Raw genomic sequence first — 12935 nt, forward strand, 5'->3', positions numbered from 1 at the left:
TGTACTTGTGTGTGAGTTAATTCCATGTGCAGTAAATTGGAAGGAATCTTCAAACATATTGGTGTCACGGCTTGGACAGAAAACAAGGCGTGCCATGGCATTTAAATTCGAAAGAAATAAAAAATGATGAGAAACACACGAAATTTTTCTTGACGTAATGGCATGCCATCGAGATGTTGTGGTAAAACATTGGCCTATTTGACGAAACTTTGGACACACACCCCTCACAAACTGGAGCTACTCACTAGAAGGCTTGTGGTTCCGATAGGGCATAATGCATCTTTCTTGACGAACCGGTGATAACTTCCTCTTGTGGCCTTCAAAAAATTTCTACAATTAACGTGCACTAATACAAATGTCATGTCAAAAAGTGGAAAATTCCACGGGTCATTTGACATTTGTAAGACATTTAAATGATTTTCTAGCTATTTAATTACAGTACTTCAAATTTGAACTACATTTACATGCAATAGCTAAACATAACGGTTTGAAAATCATATTTGTGTACTTGTGTGTGAGTTAATTCCATATGTAGTAAACAGAAAGAATTTTCAAACATATTGGTGTCACGGCTTGGACACATTGAGTGCCATTGTATTTAAATTCAAAAAGGTCAAAATATATGAGAAACACATGAAACCTGGCTTGACGTAATGGCATGCCACAAAGATGGTGTGGTAAAAAAGGCATGTTTGACAAAAGTTTGGACACACACTCCTCACAAGCCGGAGAAACTCACTAGAAGGCTAGTGGTTTCGAGAGGGAACAATGCATGTTTGATGACGAACCGACGATCGCTTCCTCTTATGCCCTTCAAAATAGTTAAGGTTTAGGCTTGAACAAATGCGGAATAAAACTAACGTTTAATATGTCAAGCACGAAACCTACAAACAACTAGGCTCACCTATGTGCACCAACAAATTATGCTAAGCAAGATAAACAACTAAGTGATAGCAAGATATATTACAATAAACAATATGTCTATCACAAAGTAAAGTGCATAAGTAAAGGGTTCGGGTAAGAGATAACCGAGGCACAGGGAGACGATGATGTATCCCGAAGTTCACACCCTTGCGGATGCTAATCTCCCTTAGAGCGGTGTGGAGGCACAATGCTCCCCAAGATGCCACTAAGGCCACCGTAATCTCCTCACGCCCTCGCACAATGCAAGATGTCGTGATTCCACTAAGGGACCCTTGAGGGCGGTCATCGAACCCGTACAAATGGCAACCCTTGGGGGCGGTCACCGAACCCGTACACGTGGCAACCCTAGGGGCGGTTACCGGTACCCGTACAAATTGCTCGGGGCAATCTCCACAACCTAATTGGAGACCCCGACGCTTCCCGGAGCTTCACACCACAATGATTGAGCTCCGAGACACCACCAAGCTTCTAGGACGCCAAAGCATCCACGAAGAACAATATCAAGGGCACTAAGTACCCAAGGTAGTAAGTTTCTCAACTTCTCACTTCCACGTATCACCGTGGAGAACTCAAACCGATGCAACTAATGCAATGGCAAGAACACACGAAGTCGTCAAGTCCCTCACACTCAAATCCCTCCACAAGAACAAAAGCTATGGAGAAATATGAGAGGAAGAACAAGGAGCTCACAAAGAACTCCAAGATCAAGATCCAAGGGGTTCCCCTCACATAGAGGAGAAAGTGATTGGTGGAGATGTGGATCTAGATCTCCTCTCTCTTTTCCCTCAAGAACAAGCAAGAATCATTGGAGGGATAGAGAGTAATCAAGCTCTAAGAATGTCAACAATGGAGGTAGAACAAGAGCTCAACAGATGGATAAGGCCAAGGGGGAAGAAGACCCCCTTTATATAGTGGGGGAAAGAATCAGACTGTTACCCCACTCTCTGCCCGAGCTCCAGCGGTACTACCGTTGGCTGCAGCGGTACTACCGCTGGCACTCCAGCGGTACTACCGCCAGCTAGCGGTACTACCGCTGGCTGCAGCGGTACTACCGCTAGCCCCAGCAGTACTACCGCTGGGCCCCTGGTAGTGCAAAGGCACTACCACCGCCAAGAAAGTCTTCGCAAAAAGGTCCGTCCACGAACAACCGCTAGGCAGGCGGTACTAAGATCCTGGAGCGGTACTACCGCTGACCAGGGGCGGTACTACCGCGAGCCAACGGTATTACCGCTAGGGCCAGCGGTACTACCGCCAACTCTAGCGGTACTACCGCTAGGTCCAGCGGTACTACCGCTCGCCACTGAAACAGCCATAACTTTCGCATACGAGCTCCGAATCGAGCAAACCCAAGCTTGTTGGATTCAGAGATGTGAATATGCCAAAGATATAGAGATGTGAGATCTCTATGAATGAAGAACCAGCAAAAACTCCAACATCGAAAACATCATAGTAGATGCATATGGACTCCGTTTTCGTTGAACTCGAGCTTGTCACGAAGATGACCATAAGCTCTAAAACTCACAAAGAGAAACACCAAACAAGAACCAAGAAGTATGATGCAAGGATGCAAATGGTTTGAGCTCTCAACGAACGATACGATCAAGCTACTCACTTGAGAGCCCCCCTTGATAGGACAGCAATCTATCCTAACCAGAAAACCTATCAAGGGCAAACCTATACCTTGCACCTCGTCCTCTTGAGCTAGATGATGATGATCTTGGCTTCCTCAAGATGGACCACCTTTCTTGATTGTGTTGGCTTGATGAAGACTAGTTGATTGCTCCCCCATACTCACTATGGGTGAGCCATTCTTCAGCATATCTTCACAAGTCCATTGCCACCACAATGGACGGCAAGCTTCAAGCATGCTATCTTCGTGTTGATCCACTTGAACTTGCACATCGCAATCTTGATGACGATCACAACTTGACGTCATACTCCATGGGTTGTATGAGATCTTCCCTTTGACGCAAGCCCATGGAAACACACCTAACCCCCACATAGAACTCTCACGAAGACCATGGGTTAGTACACAAACACGTAATGGACAATGCTTACCATACCATGGGATCACTTGATCCCTCTCGGTACATCTTGTACGCTTTGTGTGTTGATCATCTTGGTTTACTCTTTGTCTGAGATCTTGATCAACCATTGATGATGATCACAACTTGACGTCATACTCCATGGGTTGTATGAGATCTTCCCTTTGACGCAAGCCCATGTAAACACACCTAACCCCCACATAGAACTCTCACGAAGACCATGGGTTAGTACACAAACACGTAATGGACAATGCTTACCATACCATGGGATCACTTGATCCCTCTCGGTACATCTTGTACGCTTTGTGTGTTGATCATCTTGATTTACTCTTTGTCTGAGATCTTGATCAACCATGTGTCTCTATGACCATTCTTTGGATAATACCTTGAATACCATCTTGGTCATCATATAAACTCCTTGAACCCAATAGATGGACTTCAAGAAGTGCCTATGAATACCATCTTGTCTCTATCTGTGGAAGTCGCTGCCGCCGGCTGAGAAAGTCAAGCAAGTGGCATTCAAGAAGGAGATGGCGGAGGAGAAAGCTAGGTACCAGGAATCCCGTGAGGCCGCCTTGAAAAAGGAGGCAGTGGAGCTTTTGATGCGGGCGCGTCGTCGTGCAGAGGAGGTGTATGCAGATGGGTACTTCGCGAGGAAGGTCAAAGGCGCTAGGCACCACATCGCTGCATGGATGTGGGTCGATAAGCTCCAAAGTGCCACAGAGAAGGAACTTGTGTGGGCGCCTAACCAAACAGCAAGATCGTTCACGCTCCTCCACCAGAAAGAGACAGATCGGTACGTCAGCCGCAGCGAGGTGGAGGGGGTGGATTACTGCCTCCACGCTGGCAAGACGCCACGCACGAGGGAGATGCTCGCGAGGGGCTGCCAGAATACTGCCCCTGGAGGGATTATTAGTTATTAGATGCAGTATTGTTCGTTATCAATTTTATGCATCGTACATAGTAGTTAGTATCATCACGTATAAGTGATGATATTATATATATTCTGTGATGAACTAATGAACAATTAATATATATTATGAATTCTGTTTTTAGATCTGTTTTCGTATACTAATTTGTATCTAGCTTTTATCATCCACATATATAGAATGGAAAGCTTATATACACACATTGGAACAGAACATATAAAAACGCAAAATAGAGTAGACACATTGGAAAGAAGCAATAAAGAGAGCAATATTATTATTGTTGTGAATACATAGCGATCCACGTCGAAATGACTCAACAAAACAAAATGCATCCATGCCCAGCAGCTCTTGACTCTGCCTGAACTCGTGGACGTGTTCGTCCAAGCGGTCAACACGCTCGCGATACATCTGGAGCGCGATCTCGAGGTCCAAGTTGGCTATTTCATCAGAGATCACCATCTCGAGGATGTGATGGCCATGTTCCTTTACTATGCCTAGGTGGACACGTGGGCGAAGCAAGCGGTTGAGCCTAGCGACCAACGCGTTGGCATCGAGGGGGCCGCCGACAAGGCGAACAACGTGACCCATGCACACGACGCGGCGGGCGTCCGGTGCAAGTACCGCACGACGGGCGACTGATATGTCCCAAACGTATTTATAATTTCTGCTTGTTCCATGATCTTTTGGGTGACATTGTTATATGTTTTGCTACACTTTTATCTCATTTTGCACATATTTGGCCTAACCTACTAACTCAGTGCACCCATTGCCAATTTATGTCTGCTGATGTCTATTTTGGAGGGGCTTTTACCCAATTTCCCGAAGCCCTACAAATTCCAGAAAAAATATATAAAAAATCAGAGAAACAGAAGCTTCCGGATCACCGAAGATGGGCTAGAGGGGGGCCAGGGGCCTCCCAGGCGACCTGCTAGCGCGGTCAGGCCCTAGGCCACGCCAGGAGGCCGCCTGGGTGGTTCCCACCTCCTCCGGTGCCCTCCTTTGGCCTATATTTAAAGTCCTGAGAGGAAACCCTTACACAACTTCTGAATCACGAATTTCTCCATCGTTCCGCCACCGCAACGCTTCCGAGACCGGGAGCGTCAGGAGACCTCTTCCTGGCACCCTGTCGGAGGGAGGATTGACCTCCGGGAGCTTCTCCACCGCCTTTGATGCTTGCCGGATGTGACGTGAGTTATCCTCCTTGGACCATGAGTCCATGGCCAGTAGCTATGTGATGTCTTCTCTCCAATCTTGTGCTTCAATGGTTAGTCCTTGTGAGCTGCCCTACATGATCAAGGCATTTATGTAATTCTCTTGCTATTGCTATGCTCGGTTTGTTGGGATCCGATGGATTATCAGATTATGTTCAGATTGTTATGAGTTATATATTTGACTATGCTTTTATATTATGTTCCTTAGTGATTCATGATGTTCTCCGTTGCTATTTGTTGCTTTGGCCGAGTAGTAGATTGTAACTCCAAGAGGGAGCGTTATGCATGATTATGGGTTCATGCCCCTCGGTGTATAGCTTGAGTGACAAAAACATGAGACTAGGGGATATGCTTGTTGTCACCAGGGAGAAATCAACGGTGCTTGTGACCATGGTTGCAAGCATTGTTTACCTTACGCATAGTTCGTTAATGCAGTTGTTCGTTGCTTTGAGTTTACACTTTGGGTGGGGCTCGCAACTTAATACCGGAGAGATGTTCTAGATATCTCAAGGTGGATGATTAGTAAGTAGATGTTGATGAATAAATGGTCTACTTGTCTTGGCGTACTGCCCATTACTATTGAACCTCAATCTATCAAGTAGCATAATTAGCATTGCAGTGCGATCATAATTCTATCAATTGCCCAACTATGATTTGTATACCCCAAGCATAGTTGTTTATCGTCTTTTGGGAGAGATACATCACTAGTGAACATCATGTGACTCCGGTCCATATCACCATCATTGTTTACACCTCCATCATTTACTGCTTTCATTTACTTTTCCATTGCAATCACCATTACTTTCCCGCTTGTGTTTTGATCCTTTGCAAACTACAAGGCCGTAGAGATTGACAACCTCTATGTACTCGTTGGGAGCAAAGTTATTTCTTGTGTGTGCAGGTCCACATCTTCTGCTAGCGCCAGGGTGGAAGACACCTACTTGTTGAGCCTAGGAATCCTCCTGGTTTGATAAACCTTATAATCTCCGTGTAAGGGAAATCTGTTGCTCACTACACCTCCACCTTCCACTTGGGGTAACCAACGAGGGGCGAGAAGTATATCCATCAACTCGTCATCAAGCAAATATTTGGCGCCGTTGTCGTGGACTCCGGTCTTCAAGATAGGGGAGTTGCACGCTATCCTTTACCTCTGCTTTTTAGTCTTGTTAGTTTGCTTTCTAGTTTTTGCTTTAGAGTATTATAGCAAAAACCACAAAAAAATTAGTTGCTTTGTTCTTGCTTGTTGTTGCTGCTATGGGTTCCACTGAAAACACCAAGTTGTGTGACTTCACTAGTCACAACAACAATGACTTTATCTGCACTCGTATTGCTGCTCCCGCCATTGGAGCCACATCCTATGAGATTAAACCTACTTTACTGAACCTAGTTATGAAAGATCAATTCTCCGGTGCTAGAGATGATGCTGCCTTACACTTGAACAATTTTGTTGAGCTCTATGATATGCAGAAATATAAAGAAGTAGATGGTGATATTGTTAAACTTAAGCTTTTTCCTTTCTCCTTGAGAGGAGGAGCTAAAGTGTGGCTTCAATCTTTGCCTAGGAATAGCATAGATTCTTGGGATAAGTGCAAAGATGCTTTTATTGGGAAGTATTACCCGCCTGCTAAGATTATCCAGTTGAGGAGTAACATTATGAATTTTTGGCAATTGGATAATGAACATGTTGCTCAAGCTTGGGAACGTATGAAATCTCTTGTTAAGAATTACCCTACACATGGTTTGACTACTTGGATGGTTATCCAAACTTTCTATGCAGGTTTGAACTTTACCTCGCAGAATCTGTTAGACTCGGTCGTGGGAGGAACCTTTATGTGAACTACACTTGGTTCTGCCACAAAGCTATTGGATGAGATGATGACAAATTATTCTCAATGGCACACCGAGAGAGCTCCAACAGGTAGGAAGGTAAACTCTGTTGAGGAGATCTCCTTGACATGATCATGACTCTACTTACTAAGCAAGCTCCTATTAATCCTCATGATGTTCCTTTAAATTCTTTGGTTTCTCAAGAAAGAGAGCAAGTGGATGTTAATTTTATTTCTAGGAACAACTTCAATAACAATGCATATAGGAGTAATTTTGGTAGCAATCCTAGACCGTTCCCATCCAACAACTATGGGAATAGCGACACCTATAGTAACACTCCTAATGATAGAAGAATGCCTAGTTATGAAAAACTTTTAGAGATAGAGAAGGCTACAAAGAATTATATGCACACCCAATATGAACAAAACAAAGCCTTCTCTAGACAATTAGATGAGCATTCTTCTATTTTGCAAAACATTGGAAGACAACTTGAGAGCCTGAATAGTGACATTTCCAACCTCCAAACTACACTCACCACCACGGAGACCCAAGTTTCCAATATGTCTCACACACAGTACACTTTGATAAATCAAATGGCGGCCAAACCCGAAGTGGTTGTACCTCAGAAAGAGGAAGATAGAATTAAGAGCCTTCCTACACACACTACCATTGCTACTATACAAGTTGTTGAGGATCTCAAAACTTTTAGCACCCATCGCACTCCTAGTCCCAATGGACGTATTAATGGTGATGCTCATACCTCAACTATAGGACAAGAAGGTCCTTTGAATTTATAGACTACCAAAAGAATGAGCTTAGATGACATTACTACCACTTTAATTAATGGTAGTAATCTTGATTTGATAATTGTAGTCTCTCCGAAGTTATCACCTTTTTGCAAAGAATGGCTAAAGACCCCCCCTACACTAGTACACTTAATATTGCCTTCATCGAGAATATTACCAATGCTCTTATCAAAGCTAGTGAGGAGAAGCTCAAGCTAGAGACTTCTATTCCTAGGAAACTAGAAGATGGTTGGGATCCTATGGTCAAAATAAAATTGAATAATATCTCTTGCTTTGCTTTGTGTGATGTTGGAGCATGTGCTTCCGTTATTCCCAAAAAAATGTATGATATGCTTGATTGGAAACCTTATGATCCATGTCCTTTTGGTGTTCATCTTGTTGATTCTTCCATAAAGAAACCTTTAGGGAGAATTGATGATGTTCTTATTATTGTAAATGATAATTATGTGCCCGTTGATTTTCTTATTATGGACATTGAATGCGATCCTTCATGTCCAATTATTTTGGGACGTCCTTTTCTCCGCACCGTTGGTGCTATCATTGACATGAAAGAGGGAATTATTAAATTCCAATTTCCTCTCTTAAAGGGAATGGAACACTTCCCTAGAAAGAAGAGTAAGTTACCTTATAAGTCCGTTACTCGGGCAAGTTATTCTTTTGGAGTAGATAACACTTGATCTTCTTGCATTATTCCTAGCTCAAAGGCATAAAAGGAAGCGCTTGTTGGGAGGGAACCCCATTTTTTTCTGTTTTAGTGGTATTGATGTTTGTTACTACTATAGAAACATCATTGTATCTTTATTTTTAAGCTTTGTGCCAAGTTATAGCCTTCGATTGAAAGAAAGTTCAAAAATTGTGGCATGTTGTCCAGAAACATATTATGTCTGCTTGACGGAAAAATTCGCCAAAAATCACCAGATCATCTTTTTGATCTGAATTTGTTTGACAGCATGTTTTATATAATTTCCTTTCTGGCATCTATTCTGAGTTTTTTGATTTGAGTTGCAAAAGTGTCCCGAATAAATTATTTACTACCTGTTGTTCTGTTTTTCACAGATTCTGCCATGTTTTGCGTTTTCATTGTTTTGCAAATCCTAAGCTTACTTTGTATTTGCAAAAAACTTTTGAAGTTCATAAGAGGCAGTAGATTTTCATGAAAATCTTTATTTCCAGCAGGTAATGAATTACTTTATTAAGGGAACTAACCACTCTAATCAGCTTATGATGAGTTTCGTATGAAGGGAGTTTTCAAGTATGCGATGGGAGATGATGAAAGAAGATACAGGAGTGTCAAGCGCTCAAGCTGGGGGATGCCCCCATGCACCCCAAGAGATATTCAAAGGAGACTCAAGTGTCTAAGCTTGGGGATGCCCCCGTGCATCCCCTTCTCTATCAATAATCGTCAGTTCATCCATCTACATGCTATATTTTTATCACTTCATATGATATGTGATATGCTTGGAGCGTCTCATTCCTTACTTTCTAGTTTGTTTTAGTTTTGCTTGCTGTTCATAACAAGTCGGAACCTAGCCTATCTTGTTTGGGAGAGACACACGCTCTATTCCACTCTAGAACACACCATAGGTTTTCATGCTTATCCTTTTTGTGTGTTCTTTATCTTTTCGTAGCTACTGTCATTTTTAGCTCTTAGTTTTCATGCTTATCTTTTTAAGAGCTATTATTTAGGTTGCTTCTGGAACTCTCTTGAGTTATCATGCTTATCTTGTTTACGGAGTTGGCTCGTTGCACTGAGTTGTGTGTCTTGCATGAGTAGGTAATTGAGGTTGCTATTTAAGTATAGTAGTAACTTGCAATAGTTTTGATGTATCGATTTGAGTAATGTTTGGACTATTGGTGCCAAGAGCTTGAGCCTATTAGTGATAGGTGTCATATTTTGGGAAATATGTGTGTTTTTCAAAAACTAAAATTAGTTCAGAACTCTAGCTACTAAATTGATCGCTAACCTTTGGAGGGGTTGGAATATATAGAGTACCCTCACCTTACCATGAGTCGAGGATGCGCAAGGATATCCAAACCCCCAAACACTCCTCCTCGGGGTACTTGTATCTTTGTGCATTTCCTAACTAGATAGAGAGTTAGCGATAATAAGTGTATGAGTTCTTCGGACTAATGTGAGTTTTCGATTGTTGGCACTTCCACCATCCATATTTTGCTAGCCTCTTCGGTACCGTGCATTGCCCTTTCTCACATTGAGAGTTGGTGCAAACTCCGCTGGTGCATCCAAACCCATGACATGATACGCTCTGTCATACAGAAGCCTCATTATATCTTTCCTCAAAATAGCCACCATACATACCTATTAAGGCATTTCCATAGCGCTTCCGAGATACATTGCCATGCAACATCCACCATCTCATGACTTGATCTTCATGGCATACATGCTTTTGCTTGATCGTAGAGCCGCATGATAGTTGGGTCTTGCCCCAATTATTGTTACGTGATGCGCTAGTATCATTGCATATCCTTCTACACTAGCAGAGGCATACATTTGCATACATCATGATAGTTTTCACTTGTCTTTATGTTGAGTACTTCTTATGAAGTGTGATGATTTTTATTTTTGTTCATGTAAAACAGAGAGTGTTGCCCTTAAGTGAGGAAAAGATCCCAAAGAGGACAAACAAAAGATCCCAAAGAGGACAAATGAGAGATAAAAAGAAAGAGACAAAGAGGCCAAAAAAAATTAAAAAAAAGAGAAGGGGGCAACACTACTATTCCTTTTGAAAGATCCACACTCTTACTCCATTGTTGTATTGGTACTACATAGAGATTATCATTCATGCATAACTGTGTGGGGACCCTTACACTATAGAACTTGGTCTGCATATTCCAATGATGAGCCTCCTCAAATGAGCTCTAGGTCTTCATGAGCAAACAAGTTGGATGCACCCCCACTAGTTCCATTGGAGAGCTTACCTTAGCTCATATGTGCATCCGTTACATGGCAATCCCTACTCCTCACATCATATCTATCATTTGACTTTCTCTCGCCTATGGTTGTCCTCATTGATGTGAGCCTTTCACACCTTTTTGTCTTCCTTCCCCATCATTATTCTATTTTCCATCCTAAGTGCCAACATATCTTGCTTACGCTCATCCATTGCATGAGTGCTCAAAGTCGAAAGGGAGAGGATCATTTTGACTTGTGCCTGACTAGTGGTGTGGGAATGAGTCAAAATAAGATTCCGAAGGAGACCAAGTGTGAAATTTTAGTAGATTGAGTTCTCAATTAAAAAATATATGATCTCAACCCATCTCCCACTTCTTGGACGCAAACACCATTTGGAGACATTCGAGTCACGGATAGAGAGAAATCTTGCACCTTTATGTTCTTACTTTGCTAAACTCAATACTAGATATAGACTCTTGCTTGTTATTGTCTTGACTTGAATTGCATATCTCACTTGCTTTACTTTGAAGTTCTTATATGTGTGTTAGCATGTCACCACGGAAATTATTGTGGTATCATTTATCTACTCGAGGACGAGCATAAATTAAGCTTGGGGATGTGGATAGGTCCCAAACGTATCTATAATTTATGCTTGTTCCATGATCTTTTGGGTGACATTGTTATATGTTTTGCTACACTTTTATATCATTTTACACATGTTTGGACTAACCTACTAACTCAGTGCACCTAGTGCCAGTCTCTGCCTGTTGATGTCTATTTTGAAGGGGCTTTTACCCAATTTGCCGAAGCCCGAAGAATTCCAGAAAAAATATATAAAAATCAGCAAAACAGAAGCTTCCGGATCACCGAAGATGGGCCAGAGGGGGGCCAGGGGCCTCCCAGGCGACCTGCTGGCGCGGCCAGGCCCTAGGTCGCGCCAGGAGGCCGCCTGGGTGGGTCCCATCTCCTCCGGTGCCCTCCTTTGGCCTATACTTAGAGTCCCGAGAGGAAACCCTTACACAACTTCTGCAATCGCGAATTTCTCCATCGTTCCGCCGCCGCAGCGCTTCCGAAATCGGGAGCATCACGAGACCTCTTCCCGGCACCCTGCCGGAGGGAGGATTGACCTCCGGGAGCTTCTCCACCGCCATGGACGCTTCCCGGACGTGCTGTGAGTAGTCCTCCTTGGACCATGATTCGATGATTAGTAGCTATGTGATGTCTTCCCTCCAATCTTGTGCTTCAATGGTTAGTCCTTGTGAGCTGCCCTACATGATCAAGGCATCTATGTAATTCTCTTGCTATTGCTATGCTCGGTTTGTTGGGATCCGATGGATTATGAGATTACATTCAGATTGTTATGGGTTATATATTTGATTATCCTTTTATATTATGTTCCTTAGTGACTCATGCATGTTCTCCGTTGCTATTTATTGCTTAGGCCGAGTACTAGATTGTAACTCCAAGACGGAGCGTTATGCATGATTGTGGGTTCATGCCCCTCGATGTCTAGCTTGAGTGACAGAAACATGAGACTAGGGGATGTGCTTGTTGCCACCAGGGAGAAAACAACGGTGCTTGTGACCATAGTTGCAAGGATTGTTTACCTTACGCATAGTTCGTTAATGCAGTTGTTCGTTGCTTTGAGTTTACACTTTGGGCGGGGCTCACAACTTAATACCGGAGAGATGTTCTGGATAGATATTTCAAGGTGGATGATTAGTAAGTAGATGCTGATGAATAAACAGTCTACTTGTCTTGGCATACTGCCCATTAATATTGAACCTCTAACTATCAAGTAGCATAATTAGCATTGCGGTGCGATCATAATTCTGTTATTGCCCAACATTGATTTGTTTACCCAAGCATAGTTGTTTATCGTCTTTTGGGAGGGAGACATCACTAGTGAACATCATGTGACTCCGGTCCATATCACCATCATTGTTTACACCTCCATCATTTACTGCTTTCATGTAATTTTCCGTTGCAATCACTATTACTTTCCCTCTCGTGTTTTGATCCTTTGCAAACTACAAGTCTGGAGAGATTGACAACATCTTTGTACTCGTTGGGAGCAAAGTTATTTGTTGTGTGTGCAGGTCCTCGTCTTCTACTAGCGTCGGGGTGGAAGACACCTACTTGTTGAGCCTAGGAGTCCTCCTGGTTCAATAAACCTTAAAGTCTTCGTGTAAGGAAAATCTGCTGGTGACTACATCTCCACCTTCCACTTGGGGTAACTAACGAGGGGCGAGAAGTATATCCATCAACTCGTCATCAACGTT

The sequence above is a fragment of the Hordeum vulgare genome, chromosome 3H (assembly GCF_904849725.1).
Source record: "Hordeum vulgare subsp. vulgare chromosome 3H, MorexV3_pseudomolecules_assembly, whole genome shotgun sequence".
NCBI classification, from domain to species: domain Eukaryota; kingdom Viridiplantae; phylum Streptophyta; class Magnoliopsida; order Poales; family Poaceae; genus Hordeum; species Hordeum vulgare.